A 22,573-nucleotide genomic window follows, 5' to 3' on the forward strand; every position below is an offset into this window, starting at 1 on the left:
CTCCCTCTGGGCCTGGGCATCTCCCTCTCGGGCTGGGCATCTCCCTCTAGGACTGCGCCATCTCCCTCTGGGACTGGGCACCTCCCTCTGGGACTGGGGAATCTACCTCTGGGACTGGGGCATTCACTTCTGGACTGGGCACCTCCATCTGGGACTGGGCATCTCTTACTGGGACTGGGCACCTCCTGTGGGACTGGGCACCTCCCTCTGGGAGTGGGGCTTCTCCCTCTGGGACTGCACACCTCCATCTCGGACTGGGCACCTCTCTCTGGGACTGGGGCATATCCCTCTGGGACTGCGCACCTCCCTCTGGGACTGGGTCACCTCCCTCTGGGACTGGGCACACCGTTATGAGACTGGGAACCTCCCTCTGGGACTGCGCACCACCCTCTGGGACTAGGCACCTCCTTCTAGGACTGGGCACCTCCTTCTGGGACTGGGCACCAGCCTCTGGGACTTGGCACCTCCCTCTGGGACTGTGCACCTCCCTCTGGGACTGGGCACCTCCTTCTGGGACTGGGCACCTCTCTCTGGGACTGCGTACCTCCCTCTGGGGCTGAGCACCTCCTTCTTGGACTGGACCCCTTCCTCTGGGACTGGGGCATCTCCCTCTGGAACTGGGCATCTCCCTCTGGGACTGGGCACCTCCGTCTGGGACTGGGCACCTCCCTCTGGGACTGGGCATCTCCCTCTGGGACTGCGTCATCTCCTACTCGGACTGGGCTCCTCCCTCTGGGACTGTGCACCTCCCTCTGGGACTGGGCACGTCCCTCTGGGACTGGGCACCTCCCTCTGGGACTGGGCATCTCCCTCTAGGACTGCTCCATCTCCCTCTGGGACTGGACACCTTCCTCTGGGACTGGGCACCTTCCTCTGGGACTGCGCCATCTCCCTCTGGGACTGGGCACCTCCCTCTGCGACGGCGCCATCTCCCTCTGGGACTGCGCCATCTCCCTCTGGGACTGGGCACCTCCCTCCGGGACTGGGCACCTCCTTCTGGGACTGCGCACCTTTTTCTGGGACTGGGCACCTCCCTCTGGGACGGGGCACCTCCCTCTAGGACTGCGCCATCTCCCTCTGGGACTGGGCACCTCCTTCTGGGACTGCGCACCTTTTTCTGGGACTGGGCACCTCCCTCTAGAACGGTGCACCTCCCTCTGGGACTTCGCCATCTCCCTCTCGGGCTGGGCATCTCCCTCTAGGACTGCGCCATCTCCCTCTGGGACTGGGCACCTCCCTCTGGGACTGGGGCATCTTCCTCTGGGACTGGGTCATCCACCTCTAGGACTGGGCACCTCCATCTGGGACTGGGCATCTCTTACTGGGACTGGGCACCTCCCTCTGGGAGTGGGGCTTCTCCCTCTGGGACTGTACACCTCTATCTGGGACTGGGCACCTCTCTCTGGGACTGGGGCATCTCCCTCTGGGACTGCGCACCTCCCTCTGGGACTGCGCCATCTCCCTCTGGGACTGGGCTCCTGCCTCTGCGACGGCGCCATCTCCCTCTGGGACTGGGCACCTCCCTCTGGGACTGGGCACCTCCTGCTGGGACTGGGCACCTTTTTCTGGGACTGGGCACCTCCCTCTGGGACGGGGCACCTCCCTCTGAGAATTCGCCATCTCCCTCTGGGACTGCGCCATCTCCCTCTGGGACTGGGCATCACCCTCTGGGACTGCGCCATCTCCCTCTGGGACTGGGCATCTCCCTCAACGACTGCGCCATTTCCCTCTGGGATGGGGCACCTCCCTCTGGGACTGGGCATCTCCCTCTGAGACTGGAGCTTCTCCCTCTGGGATTGGACCACCTCCCTCTGGGACTGCGCAATCTCCCTCTGGGACTGGGCATCTCCATCTGGGAGTGGACACCTCCTTCTGGGACTGGGCACCTCCTTCTGGGACAGGGCACCTCCCTCTAGGACTGGGCACCTCCTTCTGGGACTGGACACCTCCCTCTGGGACTGAGCACCTCCCTCTGTGACTGGGCTCCTCCTTCTCGGACTGCGCACCTCCCTATGGGACTGGGCACCACCTTCTGGGACTGGGCAACTCCATTTGGGTCTGCGCACCTCCCTCTGGGACTGGGCACCTCCCTCTGGCACTGGGCACCTTCCTCTGTGACTGGGGCTTCTCCCTATTGGACTGGGCCACCACCCTCTGGGACTGGGTACCTCCGTCTGGGACTGGGTACCACCCTCTGGGACTGCGCCAACACCCTCTGGGACTGGGCATCTCCATCTGGGACTGGGCATCTCCCTCAGGGACTGAGCATCTCCCTCTGGGACTGGGCACCTCCGTCTGGGTCTGGGCATCTCCCTCTGGGACTTGGCATCTCCCTCTGGGACTGAACCATCTCCCTCTGGAACTGGTCAACTCCCTCTGGGACTGCGCCATCTCCCACTGTGACTTGGCGTCTTGCTCTGGGACTGTGGCACCTCCCTCTCGGACAGGGCATCTCCCTCTGCGATGGCGCCTCCTCCCTCTGAGACTGTGCCATCTCCCTCTGGGACTGGGTATTTCCCTCTGGGACTGTGGCATCTCCCTCTGGGAACAGGGCAGCTCCGTCTGGGACAGGGCATCTCCCTCTGGGACTGAGCAACTCCCTCTGGGACTGGGCAGCTCCCTCTGGGACTGCGCCATCTCCCTCTGGGCCTGGGCATCTCCCTCTTGGGCTGGGCATCTCCCTCTAGGACTGCGCCATCTCCCTCTGGGACTGGGCACCTCCCTCTGGGACTGGGGCATCCACCTCTGGGACTGGGGCATCCACCTCTGGGACTGGGCACCTCCATCTGGGACTGGGCATCTCTTACTGGGACTGGGCACCTCCTGTGGGACTGGGCACCTCCCTCTGGGAGTGGGGCTTCTCCCTCTGGGACTGCACACCTCCATCTGGGACTGGTCACCTCTCTCTGGGACTGGGGCATATCCCTCTGGGACTGCGCACCTCCCTCTGGGACTGGGTCACCTCCCTCTGGGACTGGGCACACCGTTATGAGACTGGGCACCACCCTCTGGGACTGCGCACCACCCTCTGGGACGAGGCACCTCCCTGTTGGACTCCGCCATCTCCCTCTGGGACTGCGCACCTCCCTCTGGGACTGGGCTCCTGCCTCTGGGACTGGGCATCTCTTACTGGGACTGGGCACCTCCTTCTGGGACTGGGCTCCTGCCTCTGGGACTGGGCACCTCCCTCTGGGACTGGGCACATCCCTCTGGGACTGGGCACCTCCTTCTGGGACTGGGAACCTCCCTCTGGGAGTGGGCACCTCCCTCTGGGGCAGGGTACCTCCTTCTGGGACTGTGCACCTCCCTCTGGGACTGGGCACCTCCTTCTGGGACTCGGCACCTCTCTCTGGGACTGCGTACCTCCCTCTGGGACTGAGCACCTCCTTCTTGGACTGGGCCCCTTCCTCTGGGACTGGGGCATCTGCCTCTGGGACTGGGCATCTCCCTCTGGGACTGGGCACCTCCGTCTGGGACTGGGCACCTCCCTCTGGGACTGGGCATCTCCCTCTGGGACTGCGCCATCTCCTACTCGGACTGGGCTCCTCCCTCTGGGACTGGGAACCTCCCTCTGGGACTGGGCACCTCCCTCTGGGACTGGGCACCACCCTCTCGGACTTGGCACCTCCCTCTGGGACTGGTCAGCTCCCTCTGGCACTGAGCAACTCCTTCTTGGACTGGGCCCCTTCCTCTGGGACTGGGGCATCTCACTCTGGGACTGGGCATCTCCCTCTGGGACTGGTCATCTCCCTCTGGGACTGGGTCACCTCCTTCTTGGACTGGGCCCCTTCCTCTGGGACTGGGGCATCTCCCTCTGGGACTGGGCATCTCCCTCTGGGACTGGTCATCTCCCTCTGGGACTGGGTCACCTCCCTCTGGGACTGGGCAGCTCCCTCTGGAACTGGGCACCTCCGTTTGGGTCTGCGCCATCTCCCTCTGGGATTGGGCAACTCCCTCTGGGACTGGGCACCTCCCTCTGCGACTGTGGCATCTCCCTCTGGGAACAGGGCAGCTCCGTCTGGGACTCGGCATCTCCCTCTGGGACTGCGCCATCTCCCTCTGGGACTGGGTCACCTCCCTCTGGGACTGGGCAGCTCCCTCTGGAACTGGGCACCTCCGTCTGGGTCTGCGCCATCTCCCTCTGGGATTGGGCAACTCCCTCTGGGACTGTGCACCTCCCTCTGGGACTGGGCACCTCCCTCTGGGACTGGGCATCTCTTACTGGGACTGGGCACCTCCTGTGGGACTGGGCACCTCCCTCTGGGACTGCGCCATCTCCCTCTGGGACTGGGCTCCTGCCTCTGCGACGGCGCCATCTCCCTCTGGGACTGCGCCATCTCCCTCTGAGACTGGGCACCTCCCTCTGGGACTGGGCACCTCCTTCTGGGACTGGGCACCTTTTTCTGGGACTAGGCACCTCCCTCTGGGACGGGGCACCTTCCTCTGAGAATTCGCCATCTCCCTCTGGGACTGCGCCTTCTCCCTCTGGGACTGGGCATCACCCTCTGGGACTGCGCCATCTCCCTCTGGGACTGGGCATCTCCCTCAACGACTGCGCCATTTCCCTCTGGGATGGGGCACCTCCCTCTGGGACTGGGCATCTCCCTCTGGGAATGGGGCTTCTCCCTCTGGGATTGGACCACCTCCCTCTGGGACTGCACCATCTCCCTCTGGGACTGGGCATCTCCATCTGGGACTGGGCACCTCCTTCTGGGACTGGGCACCTCCTTCTGGGACAGGGCACCTCCCTCTGGGACTGGGCACCTCCTTCTGGGACTGGACACCTCCCTCTGGGACTGAGCACCTCCCTCTGTGACTGGGCTCCTCCTTCTGGGACTGCGCACCTCCCTATGGGACTGGGCACCACCTTCTGGGACTGGGGCTTCTCCCTTTGGGACTGGGCCACCACCCTCTGGGACTGGGTACCTCCGTCTGGGACTGGGTACCACCCTCTGGGACTGCGCCAACTCCCTCTGGGACTGGGCATCTCCATCTGGGACTGGGCATCTTCCTCAGGGACTGAGCATCTCCCTCTGGGACTGGGCACCTCCGTCTGGGACTGGGTACAACCCTCTGGGACTGGGTACAACCCTCTGGGACTGCGCCACCTCCCTCTGGGACTGGGCATCTCCCTCTGGGACTGGGCACCTCCTTCTGGGACTGGGCACCTTTTTCTGAGACTGGGAACCTCCCTCTGGGACGGGGCACCTCCCTCTGAGAATTCGCCATCTCCCTCTGGGACTGCGCCTTCTCCCTCTGGGACTGGGCATCACCCTCTGGGACTGCGCCATCTCCCTCTGGGACTGGGCATCTCCGTCTGGGACTGGGTACAACCCTCTGGGACTGCGCCACCTCCCTCTGGGACTGGGCATCTCCATCTGGGACTGGGCATCTCCCTCTAGGACGGTGCCATCTCCCTCTGCGATGGCGCCATCTCCCTCTGGGACTGGGCATCTCCCTCTGCGACTGTGGCATCTCCCTCTGGGAACAGGGCAGCTCCGTCTGGGACTCGGCATCTCCCTCTGGGACTGAGCATCTCCCTCTGGGACTGGGCAGCTCCCTCTGGGGCTGCGCCATCTCCCTCTGGGCCTGGGCATCTCCCTCTCGGGCTGGGCATCTCCCTCTAGGACTGCGCCATCTCCCTCTGGGACTGGGCACCTCCCTCTGGGACTGGGGCATCTACCTCTGGGACTGGGGCATTCACCTCTGGACTGGGCACCTCCATCTGGGACTGGGCATCTCTTACTGGGACTGGGCACCTCCTGTGGGACTGGGCACCTCCCTCTGGGAGTGGGGCTTCTCCCTCTGGGACTGCACACCTCCATCTCGGACTGAGCACCTCTCTCTGGGACTGGGGCATATCCCTCTGGGACTGCGCACCTCCCTCTGGGACTGGGTCACCTCCCTCTGGGACTGGGCACACCGTTATGAGACTGGGCACCTCCCTCTGGGACTGCGCACCACCCTCTGGGACTAGGCACCTCCCTGTTGGACTGCGCCATCTCCCTCTGGGACTGCGCACCTCCCTCTGGGACTGGGCACCTCCCTCTAGGACTGGGCACCTCCTTCTGGGACTGGGCACCAGCCTCTGGGACTTGGCACCTCCCTCTGGGACTGTGCACCTCCCTCTGGGACTGGGCACCTCCTTCTGGGACTGGGCACCTCTCTCTGGGACTGCGTACCTCCCTCTGGGGCTGAGCACCTCCTTCTTGGACTGGGCCCCTTCCTCTGGGACTGGGGCATCTCCCTCTGGAACTGGGCATCTCCCTCTGGGACTGGGCACCTCCGTCTGGGACTGGGCACCTCCCTCTGGGACTGGGCATCTCCCTCTAGGACTGCGTCATCTCCTACTCGGACTGGGCTCCTCCCTCTGGGACTGGGCACCTCCATCTGGGACTGGGCACCTCCCTCTGGGACTGGGCACCTCCCTCTGGGACTGGGCATCTCCCTCTAGGACTGCTCCATCTCCCTCTGGGACTGGACACCTTCCTCTGGGACTGGGCACCTTCCTCTGGGACTGCGCCATCTCCCTCTGGGACTGGGCACCTCCCTCTGCGACGGCGCCATCTCCCTCTGGGACTGCGCCATCTCCCTCTGGGACTGGGCAACTCCCTCCGGGACTGGGCACCTCCTTCTGGGACTGCGCACATTTTTCTGGGACTGGGCACCTCCCTCTGGGACGGGGCACCTCCCTCTAGGACTGCGCCATCTCCCTCTGGGACTGGGCACCTCCTTCTGGGACTGCGCACCTTTTTCTGGGATTGGGCACCTCCCTCTAGGACGGTGCACCTCCCTCTGGGACTTCGCCATCTCCCTCTCGGGCTGGGCATCTCCCTCTAGGACTGCGCCATCTCCCTCTGGGACTGGGCACCTCCCTCTGGGACTGGGGCATCTACCTCTGGGACTGGGGCATCCACCTCTGGGACTGGGCACCTCCATCTGGGACTGGGCATCTCTTACTGGGACTGGGCACCTCCCTCTGGGAGTGGGGCTTCTCCCTCTGGGACTGTACACCTCTGTCTGGGACTGGGCACCTCTCTCTGGGACTGGGGCATCTCCCTCTGGGACTGCGCACCTCCCTCTGGGACTGCGCCATCTCCCTCTGGGACTGGGCTCCTGCCTCTGCGACGGCGCCATCTCCCTCTGGGACTGCGCCATCTCCCTCTGGGACTGGGCACCTCCCTCTGGGACTGGGCACCTCCTGCTGGGACTGGGCGCCTTTTTCTGGGACTGGGCACCTCCCTCTGGGACGGGGCACCTCCCTCTGAGAATTCGCCATCTCCCTCTGGGACTGCGCCATCTCCCTCTGGGACTGTGCATCACCCTCTGGGACTGGGCATCTCCCTCAACGACTGCGCCATTTCCCTCTGGGATGGGGCACCTCCCTCTGGGACTGGGCATCTCCCTCTGAGACTGGAGCTTCTCCCTCTGGGATTGGACCACCTCCCTCTGGGACTGCGCAATCTCCCTCTGGGACTGGGCATCTCCATCTGGGACTGGACACCTCCTTCTGGGACTGGGCACCTCCTTCTGGGACAGGGCACCTCCCTCTAGGACTGGACACCTCCTTCTGGGACTGGACACCTCCCTCTGGGACTGAGCACCTCCCTCTGTGACTGGGCTCCTCCTTCTGGGACTGCGCACCTCCCTATGGGACTGGGCACCACCTTCTGGGACTGGGCAACTCAATTTGGTTCTGCGCACCTCCCTCTGGGACTGGGCACCTCCCTCTGGCACTGGGCACCTTCCTCTGTGACTGGGGCTTCTCCCTATGGGACTGGGTACCACCCTCTGGGACTGCGCCAACACCCTCTGGGACTGGGCATCTCCATCTGGGACTGGGCATCTCCCTCAGGGACTGAGCATCTCCCTCTGGGACTGGGCACCTCCGTCTGGGACTGGGCATCTCCCTCTGGGACTTGGCATCTCCCTCTGGGACTGAACCATCTCCCTCTGGGACTGGTCAACTCCCTCTGGGACTGCGCCATCTCCCACTGTGACTTGGCGTCTTGCTCTGGGACTGTGGCACCTCCCTCTCGGACAGGGCATCTCCCTCTAGGACGGCGACATCTCCATCTGCGATGGCGCCTCCTCCCTCTGAGACTGTGCCATCTCCCTCTGGGACTGGGCATTTCCCTCTGGGACTGTGGCATCTCCCTCTGGGAACAGGGCAGCTCCGTCTGGGACTGGGCATCTCCCTCTGGGACTGAGCACCTCCCTCTGGGACTGGGCATCTCCCTCTGGGACTGCGCCATCTCCTACTCGGACTGGGCTCCTCCCTCTGGGACTGGGAACCTCCCTCTGGGACTGGGCACCTCCCTCTGGGACTGGGCACCTCCCTCTCGGACTTGGCACCTCCCTCTGGGACTGGTCAGCTCCCTCTGGCACTGAGCACCTCCTTCTTGGACTGGGCCCCTTCCTCTGGGACTGGGGCATCTCCCTCTGGGACTGGGCATCTCCCTCTGGGACTGGTCATCTCCCTCTGGGACTGGGTCACCTCCTTCTTGGACTGGGCCCCTTCCTCTGGGACTGGGGCATCTCCCTCTGGGACTGGGCATCTCCCTCTGGGACTGGTCATCTCCCTCTGGGACTGGGTCACCTCCCTCTGGGACTGGGCAGCTCCCTCTGGAACTGGGCACCTCCGTCTGGGTCTGCGCCATCTCCCTCTGGGATTGGGCAACTCCCTCTGGGACTGGGCAACTCCCTCTGCGACTGTGGCATCTCCCTCTGGGAACAGGGCAGCTCCGTCTGGGACTCGGCATCTCCCTCTGGGACTGCGCCATCTCCCTCTGGGACTGGGTCACCTCCCTCTGGGACTGGGCAGCTCCCTCTGGAACTGGGCACCTCCGTCTGGGTCTGCGCCATCTCCCTCTGGGATTGGGCAACTCCCTCTGGGACTGTGCACCTCCCTCTGGGACTGGGCACCTCCCTCTTGGACTGGGCATCTCTTACTGGGACTGGGCACCTCCTGTGGGACTGGGCACCTCCCTCTGGGAGTGGGGCTTCTCCCTCTGGGACTGCACACCTCCATCTCGGACTGGGCACCTCTCTCTGGGACTGGGGCATATCCCTCTGGGACTGCGCACCTCCCTCTGGGACTGGGTCACCTCCCTCTGGGACTAGGCACACCGTTATGAGACTGGGCACCTCCCTCTGGGACTGCGCACCACCCTCTGGGACTAGGCTCCTCCCTGTTGGACTGCGCCATCTCCCTCTGGGACTGCGCACCTCCCTCTGGGACTGGGCACCTCCCTCTAGGACTGGGCACCTCCTTCTGGGACTGGGCACCAGCCTCTGGGACTTGGCACCTCCCTCTGGGACTGTGCACCTCCCTCTGGGGCTGAGCACCTCCTTCTTGGACTGGGCCCCTTCCTCTGGGACTGGGGCATCTCCCTCTGGAACTGGGCATCTCCCTCTGGGACTGGGCACCTCCGTCTGGGACTGGGCACCTCCCTCTGGGACTGGGCATCTCCCTCTGGGACTGCGTCATCTCCTACTAGGACTGGGCTCCTCCCTCTGGGACTGGGCACCTCCCTCTGGGACTGGGCACCTCCCTCTGGGACTGGGCACCTCCCTCTGGGACTGGGCATCTCCCTCTAGGACTGCTCCATCTCCCTCTGGGACTGGACACCTTCCTCTGGGACTGGGCACCTTCCTCTGGGACTGCGCCATCTCCCTCTGGGACTGGGCACCTCCCTCTGCGACGGCGCCATCTCCCTCTGGGACTGCGCCATCTCCCTCTGGGACTGGGCACCTCCCTCCGGGACTGGGCACCTCCTTCTGGGACTGCGCACCTTTTTCTGGGACTGGGCACCTCCCTCTGGGACGGGGCACCTCCCTCTAGGACTGCGCCATCTCCCTCTGGGACTGGGCACCTCCTTCTGGGACTGCGCACCTTTTTCTGGGACTGGGCACCTCCCTCTAGGACGGTGCACCTCCCTCTGGGACTTCGCCATCTCCCTCTCGGGCTGGGCATCTCCCTCTAGGACTGCGCCATCTCCCTCTGGGACTGGGCACCTCCCTCTGGGACTGGGGCATCTACCTCTGGGACTGGGGCATCCACCTCTGGGACTGGGCACCTCCATCTGGGACTGGGCATCTCTTACTGGGACTGGGCACCTCCCTCTGGGAGTGGGGCTTCTCCCTCTGGGACTGTACACCTCTATCTGGGACTGGGCACCTCTCTCTGGGACTGGGGCATCTCCCTCTGGTACTGCGCACCTCCCTCTGGGACTGCGCCATCTCCCTCTGGGACTGGGCTCCTGCCTCTGCGACGGCGCCATCTCCCTCTGGGACTGCGCCATCTCCCTCTGGGACTGGAGCTTCTCCCTCTGGGATTGGACCACCTCCCTCTGGGACTGCGCAATCTCCCTCTGGGACTGGGCATCTCCATCTGGGAGTGGACACCTCCTTCTGGGACTGGGCACCTCCTTCTGGGACAGGGCACCTCCCTCTAGGACTGGGCACCTCCTTCTGGGACTGGACACCTCCCTCTGGGACTGAGCACCTCCCTCTGTGACTGGGCTCCTTCTTCTGGGACTGCGCACCTCCCTATGGGACTGGGCACCACCTTCTGGGACTGGGCAACTCCATTTGGGTCTGCGCACCTCCCTCTGGGACTGGGCACCTCCCTCTGGCAATGGGCACCTTCCTCTGTGACTGGGGCTTCTCCCTATGGGACTGGGCCACCACCCTCTGGGACTGGGTACCTCCGTCTGGGACTGGGTACCACCCTCTGGGACTGCGCCAACACCCTCTGGGACTGGGCATCTCCATCTGGGACTGGGCATCTCCCTCAGGGACTGAGCATCTCCCTCTGGGACTGGGCACCTCCGTCTGGGTCTGGGCATCTCCCTCTGGGACTTGGCATCTCCCTCTGGGACTGAACCATCTCCCTCTGGAACTGGTCAACTCCCTCTGGGACTGCGCCATCTCCCACTGTGACTTGGCGTCTTGCTCTGGGACTGTGGCACCTCCCTCTCGGACAGGGCATCTCCCTCTAGGACGGCGACATCTCCCTCTGCGATGGCGCCTCCTCCCTCTGAGACTGTGCCATCTCCCTCTGGCACTGGGCATTTCCCTCTGGGACTGTGGCATCTCCCTCTGGGAACAGGGCAGCTCCGTCTGGGACTGGGCATCTCCCTCTGGGACTGAGCATCTCCCTCTGGGACTGGGCAGCTCCCTCTGGGACTGGCATCTCCCTCTGGGACTGAACCATCTCCCTCTGGAACTGGTCAACTCCCTCTGGGACTGCGCCATCTCCCACTGTGACTTGGCGTCTTGCTCTGGGACTGTGGCACCTCCCTCTCGGACAGGGCATCTCCCTCTAGGACGGCGACATCTCCCTCTGCGATGGCGCCTCCTCCCTCTGAGACTGTGCCATCTCCCTCTGGCACTGGGCATTTCCCTCTGGGACTGTGGCATCTCCCTCTGGGAACAGGGCAGCTCCGTCTGGGACTGGGCATCTCCCTCTGGGACTGAGCATCTCCCTCTGGGACTGGGCAGCTCCCTCTGGGACTGCGCCATCTCCCTCTGGGCCTGGGCATCTCCCTCTTGGGCTGGGCATCTCCCTCTAGGACTGCGCCATCTCCCTCTGGGACTGGGCACCTCCCTCTGGGACTGGAGCATCTACCTCTGGGACTGGGGCATCCACCTCTGGGACTGGGCACCTCCATCTGGGACTGGGCATCTCTTACTGGGACTGGGCACCTCCTGTGGGACTGGGCACCTCCCTCTGGGAGTGGGGCTTCTCCCTCTGGGACTGCACACCTCCATCTGGGACTGCGCACCTCCCTCTGGGACTGGGTCACCTCCCTCTGGGACTGGGCACACCGTTATGAGACTGGGCACCACCCTCTGGGACTGCGCACCACCCTCTGGGACTAGGCACCTCCCTGTTGGACTCCGCCATCTCCCTCTGGGACTGCGCACCTCACTCTGGGACTGGGCTCCAGCCTCTGGGACTGGGCATCTCTTACTGGGACTGGGCACCTCCTTCTGGGACTGGGCTCCTGCCTCTGGGACTGGGCACCTCCCTCTGGAACTGGGCACATCCCTCTGGGACTGGGCACCTCCTTCTGGGACTGGGAACCTCCCTCTGGGAGTGGGCACCTCCCTCTGGGACAGGGTACCTCCTTCTGGGACTGTGCACCTCCCTCTGGGACTGGGCACCTCCTTCTGGGACTGGGCACCTCTCTCTGGGTCTGCGTACCTCCCTGTGGGACTGAGCACCTCCTTCTTGGACTGGGCCCCTTCCTCTGGGACTGGGGCATCTGCCTCTGGGACTGGGCATCTCCCTCTGGGACTGGGCACCTCCGTCTGGGACTGGGCAGCACCCTCTGGGACTGGGCATCTCCCTCTGGGACTGCGCCATCTCCTACTCGGACTGGGCTCCTCCCTCTGGGACTGGGCACCTCCCTCTGGGACTGGGCACCTCCCTCTGGGACTGGGCACCTCTCTCTCGGACTTGGCACCTCCCTCTGGGACTGGTCAGCTCCCTCTGGCACTGAGCACCTCCTTCTTGGACTGGGCCCCTTCCTCTGGGACTGGGGCATCTCCCTCTGGGACTGGGCATCTCCCTCTGGGACTGGTCATCTCCCTCTGGGACTGGGTCACCTCCCTCTGGGACTGGGCAGCTCCCTCTGGAACTGGGCACCTCCGTCTGGGTCTGCGCCATCTCCCTCTGGGATTGGGCAACTCCCTCTGGGACTGGGCACCTCCCTCTGGGACTGGGCACCTCCCTCTGGGACTGGGCATCTCCCTCTAGGACTGCTCCATCTCCCTCTGGGACTGGACACCTTCCTCTGGGACTGGGCACCTTCCTCTGGGACTGCGCCACCTCCCTCTGGGACTGGGCACCTCCCTCTGCGGCGGCGCCATCTCCCTCTGGGACTGCGCCATCTCCCTCTGGGACTGGGTCACCTCCCTCTGGGACTGGGCAGCTCCCTCTGGAACTGGGCACCTCCGTCTGGGTCTGCGCCATCTCCCTCTGGGATTGGGCAACTCCCTCTGGGACTGTGCACCTCCCTCTGGGACTGGGCACCTCCCTCTGGGACTGGGCATCTCCCTCTAGGACTGCTCCATCTCCCTCTGGGACTGGACACCTTCCTCTGGGACTGGGCACCTTCCTCTGGGACTGCGCCATCTCCCTCTGGGACTGGGCACCTCCCTCTGGGACGGCGCCATCTCCCTCTGGGACTGCTCCATCTCCCTCTGGGACTGGGCACCTCCCTCCGGGACTGGGCACCTCCTTCTGGGACTGCGCACCTTTTTCTGGGACTGGGCACCTCCCTCTGGGACGGGGCACCTCCCTCTAGGAATTCGCCATCTCCCTCTTGGACTGGGCACCTCCCTCTGGGACTGGGCACCTCCTTCTGGGACTGGGCACCTTTTTCTGGGACTGGGCACCTCCCTCTGGGACGGGGCACCTCCCTCTGAGAATTCGCCATCTCCCTCTGGGACTGCGCCATCTCCCTCTGGGACTGGGCATCACCCTCTGGGACTGCGCCATCTCCCTCTCGGACTGGGCATCTCCCTAAACGACTGCGCCATTTCCCTCTGGGATGGGGCACCTCCCTCTGGGACTGGGCATCTCCCTCTGGGACTGGACCTTCTCCCTCTGGGATTGGACCACCTCCCTCTGGGACTGCGCAATCTCCCTCTGGGATTGGCCCACATCCCTCTGGCACTGGGTACCTCCCTCTGGGACTGGGCACATCCGTCTGGCACTGGCCATCTCCCTCTGGGACTGGGCATCTCCCTCTCGGAGAGGCCATCTCCCTCTCGGACGGCGCCATCTCCATCAGCGATGGCGCCACCTCCCTTGGGACTGCGCCATCTCCCTCTGGGACTGGTCATCTCCCTCTGGGACAATGGCATCCCCCTCTGGGAACAGGGCAGCTCCCTCTGGGACTGGGCATCTCCCTCTGGGACTGAGCATCTCCCTCTGGGACTGGGCAGCTGCCTCTGGGATTGCGCCATCTCTCTCTGGGACTGGGCATCTCCCTCTCGGGCTGGGCATCTCCCTCTAGGACTGCGCCATCTCCCTCTGGGACTGGGCACCTCCCTCTCGGACTGGGGCATCTACCTCTGGGACTGGGGCATCCACCTCTGGGACTGGGCACCTCCATCTGGGACTGGGCATCTCTTACTGGGACTGGGCACCTCCCTCTGGGAGTGGGGCTTCTCCCTCTGGGACTGTACACCTCCATCTGGGACTGGGCACCTCTCTCTGGGACTGGGGCATCTCCCTCTGGGACTGCGCACCTACCTCTGGGACTGCGCCATCTCCCTCTGGGACTGGGCTCCTCCCTCTGCGACGGCGCCATCTGCCTCTGGGACTGCGCCATCTCCCTCTGGGACTGGGCACCTCCCTCTGGGACTGGGCACCTCCTTCTGGGACTGGGCACCTTTTTCTGGGACTGGGCACCTCCCTCTGGGACGGCGCACCTCCCTCTGAGAATTCGCCATCTCCCTCTGGGACTGCGCAATCTCCCTCTGGGACTGGGCATCACCCTCTGAGACTGCGCCATCTCCCTCTGGGACTGGGCATCTCCCTCAACGACTGCGCCATTTCCCTCTGGGATGGGGCACCTCCCTCTGGGACTGGGCACCTCCCTCTGGGACTGGAGCTTCTCCCTCTGGGATTGGACCACCTCCCTCTGGGACTGCGCCATCTCCCTCTGGGACTGGGCATCTCCATCTGGGACTGGGCACCCCCCTCTGAGACTGAGCACCTCCCTCTGGGACTGGGCTCCTCCTTCTGGGACTGCGCACCTCCCTATGGGACTGGGCACCACCTTCTGGGACTGGGCAACTCCATTTGGGTCTGCGCACCTCCCTCTGGGACTGGGCACCTCCCTCTGGGACTGGGCACCTCCCTCTGTGACTGGGGCTTCTCCCAATGGAACAGGGCCACCACCCTCTGGGACTGGGTACCTCCGTCGGGGACTGGGTACCACCCTCTGGGACTGCGCCACCTCCCTCTGGGACTGGGCATCTCCATCTGGGACTGGGCATCTCCCTCAGGGACTGAGCATCTCCCTCTGGGACAGGGCACCTCCGTCTGGGACTGGGCATCTCCCTCTGGGACTTGGCATCTCCCACTGGGACTGCGCCCTCTCTCTGTGTGACTTGGCGTCTCCCTCTGGGACTGTGGCACCTCCCTCTCGGACAGGGCATCTCCCTCTAGGACGGCGCCATCTCCCTCTGCGATGGCGCCACCTCCCTCTGAGACTGTGCCATCTCCCTCTGGGACTGGGCATCTCCCTCTGGGACTGTGGCATCTCCCTCTGGGACTGGGCATCTCCCTCTGGGACTGAGCATCTCCCTCTGGGACTGGGCAGCTCCCTCTGGGACTGCGCCATCTCCCTCTGGGCCTGGGCACCTCCCTCTCGGGCTGGGCATCTCCCTCTAGGACTGCGCCATCTCCCTCTGGGACTGGGCACCTCCCTCTGGGACTGGGGCATCTACCTCTGGGACTGGGGCATCCACCTCTGCGACTGGGCCCCTCCATCTGGGACTGGGCATCTCTTACTGGGACTGCACACCTCCATCTGGGACTGGGCACCTCTCTCTGGGACTGGGTCATATCCCTCTGGGACTGCGCACCTCCCTCTGGGACTGGGTCACCTCCCTCTGGGACTGGGCACACCGTTATGAGACTGGGCACCTCCCTCTGGGACTGCGCACCACCCTCTGGGACTAGGCACCTCCCTGTTGGACTGCGCCATCTCCCTCTGGGACTGCCCACCTCCCTCTGGGACTGGGCACCTCCCTCTAGGACTGGGCACCCCCTTCTGGGAGTGGGCACCTCCCTCTGGGACTGGGTGCCTCCTTCTGGGACTGTGCACATCCCTCTGGGACTGGGCACCTCCTTCTCGGACTGGGCACCTCCCTCTGGGACTGCGTACCTCCCTCTGGGACTGAACATCTCCTTCTTGGACTGGGCCCCTTCCTCTGGGACTGGGGCATCTCCCTCTGGGACTGGGCATCTCCCTCTGGGACTGGGCACCTCCGTCTGGTACTGGGCACCTCCCTTTGGGACTGGGCATCTCCCTCTGGGACTGCGCCATCTCCTACTCGGACTGAGCTCCTCCTTCTGGGACTGGGCATCTCCCTCTGGCAGTGGGCACCTCCCTCTGGGACTGGGCACCTCCCTCTGGGACTGGGCACCTCCCTCTGGGACTGGGCATCTCCCTTTAGGACTGCTCCATCTCCCTCTGGGACTGGGCACCTTCCTCTGGGACTGGGCACCTTCCTCTGGGACTGTGCCATCTCCCTCTGGGACTGGGCACCTCGCTCTGCGACGGCGCCATCTCCCTCTGGGACTGCGCCATCTGCCTCTGGGACTGGGCACCTCCCTCCGGGACTCGCACCTCGTCTGGGACTGCGCACCTTTTTCTGGGACTGGGCACCTCCCTCTGGGACGGGGCACCACCCTCTAGGACTTCGCCATCTCCCTCTGGGACTGCGCCATCTCCCTCTGGGACTGGGCACCTCCTTCTGGGACTGCTCACCTTTTTCTGGGACTGGGCAGTCCCTCTGGGACGGGGCACCTCCCTCTGGGACTTCGCCATCTCCCTCTGGGACGGGGCACCTCCCTCTGGGACTTCGCCATCTCCCTCTGGGACTGCGCCATTTCCCTCTGGGATGGAACACCTCCCTCTGGGACTGGGCACCTCCCTCTGGGACTGGAGCCTCTCCCTCTGGGATTGGGCCACCTCCCTCTGGGACTGCGCCATCTCCCTCTGGGACTGGGCATCTCCATCTGGGACTGGGCACCTCCTTCTTGGACTGTGCACCTCCTTCTGGGACAGGGCGCCTCCCTCTGGGACTGGGCACCTCCTTCTGGGATTGGGCATCTCCCTCTGGGACTGCGCACCTCCCTCTGGGACTGGGCTCCTCCTTCTGGGACTGCGCACCTTCCTATGGGACTGGGCACCACCTTCTGGGACTGGGCACCTCCCTCTGGGACTGCGCACCTCCCTCTGGGACTGGGCACCTCCCTCTAGGACTGGGCACCTCCCTCTGTGACTACGGCTTCTCCCTATGGGACTGGGCCACCTGCCTGTGGGACTGGTCACCTCCGTCTGGGACAGAGCACCATCCTCTGGGACTGCGCCACCTCCCTCTGGGACAGGGCATCTACATCTGGGACTGCGCATCTCCCTCTGGGACTGGGCATCTCTCTCCGGGAGTGGGCACCTCCGTCTGGGACTGGGCATCCCCCACTGGGACTGGGCATCTCCCTCTGGGACAGTACCATCTCCCTCTGGGACATGTCACCTCCCTCTGGGACTGCGCCATCTCCCTCTGTGACTTGGCGTCTCCCTCTGGGACTGGCATCTCCCTCTCTGACTGGGCATCTCCCTCTCGGAATGCACCATCTCCCTGTGCGATGGCGCCACCTCCCTCTGCGGCTGCGCCATCTCACTCTTGGCACGGGACAGCTCCCTTTGGGACTGGGCATCTCCCTCTGGGACTGGGGCATCTCCATCTGGGAACAGGGCAGCTCCCTCTTGGACTGGGCACCTCCTTCTGGGACTGGCCCCTCCCTCTGGGACTGCGAACCTGCCACTGGGACTGGGACCCTCCTCTGGGACTGGGCAAATCCCTCTCGGAATGGGGCTTCACCCTCTGGCTCTTGGAACTTCAATCAGGGACTGGGGCTTCTTCCTCTGGGACTGGGCCTCCTCCCTCTGGGACAGGGCACCTCCGTCTGGTTCTGGGCACCTCCTTCTGGGAATGTGCTCCTCCCTCTGGGACTGGGCACCTCTTTCTGGGACTCGGCACGTCCCTCTGGGACTGCGCACCTCCCTCTGGGACTGCGCACCTCCTTCTGGGACTGGGCCCCTCCCTCTGGTACTGGGGCATCTCCCTCTGGTTCTGGGCACCTCCCTCTGTGACTGGGGCTTCTCCCAATTGGACTGGGCACCTAACTCTGGGACTGGGTACTTCCATCTGGGACTGGGTTACTCTCTCTGGGATGGGGCACCTCCCTCTGGGACTGGGCACCTCCATCTGGGACTGGGCATCTCCCTCTGGGACTGCGCCATGTCCCTCCGTGACTGGGCACCTCCCACTGGGAATAGGCACCTTCCTCTGGGACCGCGCCATCTCCCTCTGGGACTGGGCACCTCCCTCTGGGACTGGGCACGTCCCTCTGGGACTGAGCAACTCCTTCAGGGACTGGGCATCTCCCTCTGGGACTGGGAACCTCCCTCTGGTACTGCGCAATCTCCCTCTGGGCCAGCGCATCTCCCTCTGGGACTAGGTCATCTCCCTCTGGGACAGAGCCACCTCACTCTGGGATTGGGTACCTCCCTCTGGGAATAGGCACCTCCCTCTAGGACTGGGTACCTCCCTCTCGGACTGGGACGGGGCACCTCCCTCTGGGACTGGGCATCCACCTCTGGGACTGCGCCATCTCCCTCTGGGACTGGGCACCTCCACCTGGGACTGCGCCATCTCCCTCTGTGACGGGGCATCTCCCTCTGGGACTGGGCATCTCCCTCTGGGACTGCGACATCTCCCTCTGGGACTGGGCACCTCCATCTGGGACTGCGCCATCTCCCTCTGCGATGGCACCACCTCCCTCTGGGAACGGGACAGCTCCCTCTGGGACTGGGCATCTCCCTCTGGGACAGGGGAATCTCCCTATGGGACTGGGCAACTCCATCTGGGACAGGGCACCTCCCGCTGGGATGGGCACCTCCCTCTGGGACTGCGCCATCTCCGTCTGGGACAGGGCAACATCCCTCTGGGACTGGGTACCTCCCTCTGGGACGGGCACCTCCCTGTGGGACAGGGCACCTCCCGCTGAGACTTGGCACCTCCCTCCGGAACTGCGCCATCTCCCTCTGGAACAGGGCCACCTCCCTCTGGTACTGGGCACCTCCCTCTGGGACTGGGCACCTGCTTCTGGGACTGGGCACATCCCTCTGGGACTGGGGCATCTCCCTCTGGAACTGCGCACCTCCCTTTGGGACTGGGCAACTCCCTCTAGGAATGGGCACCTCTCTCTGGGGCTGGGCACCTCCCTCTGGGACTGGGCATCTCCCTATGGAACTGGGCACCTCCCGCTGGGACTGGGCAGCTCCCGCTTGGACTGCGCCATCGCCCTCTAGGACAGGGCCACCTCACTCTGGGACAGGGTACCTCCCTCTGGGATTGGGCACCTCCCTCTAGGACTGGGTACCTCCCTCTGTGACAGGGCATCTCCCTCAGGGACTGGGCATCTCCCTCTCGGACTGGGCATCTCCCTCTAGGACTGCGCCATCTCCCTCTGCAATGGCGCCACCTCCGTCTTTGACTGCGCCATCTCCCTCTGGGACTGGGCAGCTCGCGCTTGGACTGTGTCATCTCCCTCTGGGACAGGGCCACCTCACTTTGGGACTGGGTACCTTACTCTGGGACTGGGCACCTCCCTCTAGGACTGGGCATCTCCCTCTGGGACTGCGCCATCTCCCTCTGGGACTGGGCACCTCCATCTGGGACTGCGCCATCTCCCTCTGGGACTGGGCATCTCCCTCTGGGACTGGGCATCTCCCCCTCGGACTGGGCATTTCCCTCTAGGACTGCGCCATCTCCCTCTGCGATGGCGCCACCTCCCTCTGGGACTGCGCCGTCTCCCTCTGGGAACGGGGCAGCTCCCTCTGGGACTGGGTATCTCCCTCTGTGACAGGGGCATCTCCCTCTGGGAACAGCGCAGCTCCCTCTGGGACTGGGCACCTCCTTCTGGGACTGCGCCCCTCCCTCTGGGACTGGGCACCACCCACTGGGAATGGGAACTTCCTCTGGGACTGGGCACCTCCCTCTCGGACTGGGGCTTCTTCCTCTGGCACTATGCACCTCCTTCTGGGATTGGGCACCTCCGTCTGGGAATAGGCACCTCCCTCTAGGACTGGGTACCTCCCTCTCGGACTGGGACGGGGCACCTCCCTCTGGGACTGGGCATCCACCTCTGGGACTGCGCCATCTCCCTCTGGGACTGGGCACCTCCACCTGGGACTGCGCCATCTCCCTCTGTGACGGGGCATCTCCCTCTGGGACTGGGCATCTCCCTCTGGGACTGCGACATCTCCCTCTGGGACTGGGCACCTCCATCTGGGACTGCGCCATCTCCCTCTGCGATGGCACCACCTCCCTCTGGGAACGGGGCAGCTCCCTCTGGGACTGGGCATCTCCCTCTGGGACAGGGGAATCTCCCTATGGGACTGGGCAACTCCATCTGGGACAGGGCACCTCCCGCTGGGATGGGCACCTCCCTCTGGGACTGCGCCATCTCCGTCTGGGACAGGGCAACATCCCTCTGGGACTGGGTACCTCCCTCTGGGACGGGCACCTCCCTGTGGGACAGGGCACCTCCCGCTGAGACTTGGCACCTCCCTCCGGAACTGCGCCATCTCCCTCTGGAACAGGGCCACCTCCCTCTGGTACTGGGCACCTCCCTCTGGGACTGGGCACCTGCTTCTGGGACTGGGCACATCCCTCTGGGACTGGGGCATCTCCCTCTGGAACTGCGCACCTCCCTTTGGGACTGGGCAACTCCCTCTAGGAATGGGCACCTCTCTCTGGGGCTGGGCACCTCCCTCTGGGACTGGGCATCTCCCTATGGAACTGGGCACCTCCCGCTGGGACTGGGCAGCTCCCGCTTGGACTGCGCCATCGCCCTCTAGGACAGGGCCACCTCACTCTGGGACAGGGTACCTCCCTCTGGGATTGGGCACCTCCCTCTAGGACTGGGTACCTCCCTCTGTGACAGGGCATCTCCCTCAGGGACTGGGCATCTCCCTCTCGGACTGGGCATCTCCCTCTAGGACTGCGCCATCTCCCTCTGCAATGGCGCCACCTCCGTCTTTGACTGCGCCATCTCCCTCTGGGACTGGGCAGCTCGCGCTTGGACTGTGTCATCTCCCTCTGGGACAGGGCCACCTCACTTTGGGACTGGGTACCTTACTCTGGGACTGGGCACCTCCCTCTAGGACTGGGCATCTCCCTCTGGGACTGCGCCATCTCCCTCTGGGACTGGGCACCTCCATCTGGGACTGCGCCATCTCCCTCTGGGACTGGGCATCTCCCTCTGGGACTGGGCATCTCCCCCTCGGACTGGGCATTTCCCTCTAGGACTGCGCCATCTCCCTCTGCGATGGCGCCACCTCCCTCTGGGACTGCGCCGTCTCCCTCTGGGAACGGGGCAGCTCCCTCTGGGACTGGGTATCTCCCTCTGTGACAGGGGCATCTCCCTCTGGGAACAGCGCAGCTCCCTCTGGGACTGGGCACCTCCTTCTGGGACTGCGCCCCTCCCTCTGGGACTGGGCACCACCCACTGGGAATGGGAACTTCCTCTGGGACTGGGCACCTCCCTCTCGGACTGGGGCTTCTTCCTCTGGCACTATGCACCTCCTTCTGGGATTGGGCACCTCCGTCTGGGTCTGGGCACATCCCTCTGGGACTGCGCCATCTCCCTCTGGGACTGGCCACCTCCATCTGGGACTGGGCATCTCCCACTGGGACTGGGCATTTCCCTCTGGGACTGCGCCATCTCCCTCTGGGACTGAGAATATCCCTCTGGGACTGGGTCATCTCCCACTGGGACTGGGCATCTCCCTCTGGGACTGGACATATCCCTCTGGGACTGGGCACCTCCGTCTGTGCCTGGGCATCTCCCTCTGGGACGGGGCACCTCCTTCTGGGACCGGGCCCCTTCCTCTGGGACTGGGGCATCTCCCTCTGGGATTGAGCAATTCCCTCTGGGACTGGGCACCTCCCTCTGAGACTGCGCATCTCCCTCTGGGACTGGGCATCTCCCACTGGGACTGCGCCATCTCCCTCTGGGACTGGACACCTCCCTCTGGGACTGCGCCATCTCCCTCTGTGACTGGGCATCTCCCTCTGGGACTGGGCATCTCCCTCTAGGACTGGGCAGCTCCCTCAAGGACTGGGCATCACCCTCTGCGACTGTGGCATCTCCCTCTGGAACAGGGCAGCTCCCTCTGGGACTGAGCATCTCCCTCTGGTAATGGGCAGCTCTCTCTGGGACTGCGCCATCTCCCTCTGGGACTGGGCATCTCCCTCTCGGACTGGAATTCTCCCTCCAGGACTGCACCATCTCCCTCTGCGATGGCGCCACCTCCCTCTGGGACTGCGCCATCTCCCTCTGGGAACGGAGCAGCTCACTCTGGGACTGGGGCATCTCCCTCTGGGACAGGGGCATCTACCTCTGGGACTGGGCACCTCCCGCTGGGACTGCGCCATCTCCCTCTGGGACTGGGCACCTCCCTATGGGACTGAGCAATTCCCTCAAGGACTGGGTCATCTCCTTCTGGGACTGGGCATCTCCCTCTGCGACTGGGCATCTCCCTCTGGGACTGGGCATCTCCCTCTGGGACTGGGCACCTCTGTCTGTGACTGGGCATCTCCCTCTGAGACTGGGCATCTCCCTCTGGGACTGGGTCACCTCCCTCTATGACTGGGCAGCTCCCTCTGGGACTGGGCACCTCCCTCTGGGACTGGGGCTTCTCCCTCTGGGACTGGGCATCTCTCTCTGGGACTGGGCATCTCCCTCTGGACT

Source organism: Scyliorhinus torazame, chromosome 3 (assembly GCF_047496885.1).
Source record: "Scyliorhinus torazame isolate Kashiwa2021f chromosome 3, sScyTor2.1, whole genome shotgun sequence".
Classification (NCBI taxonomy): domain Eukaryota; kingdom Metazoa; phylum Chordata; class Chondrichthyes; order Carcharhiniformes; family Scyliorhinidae; genus Scyliorhinus; species Scyliorhinus torazame.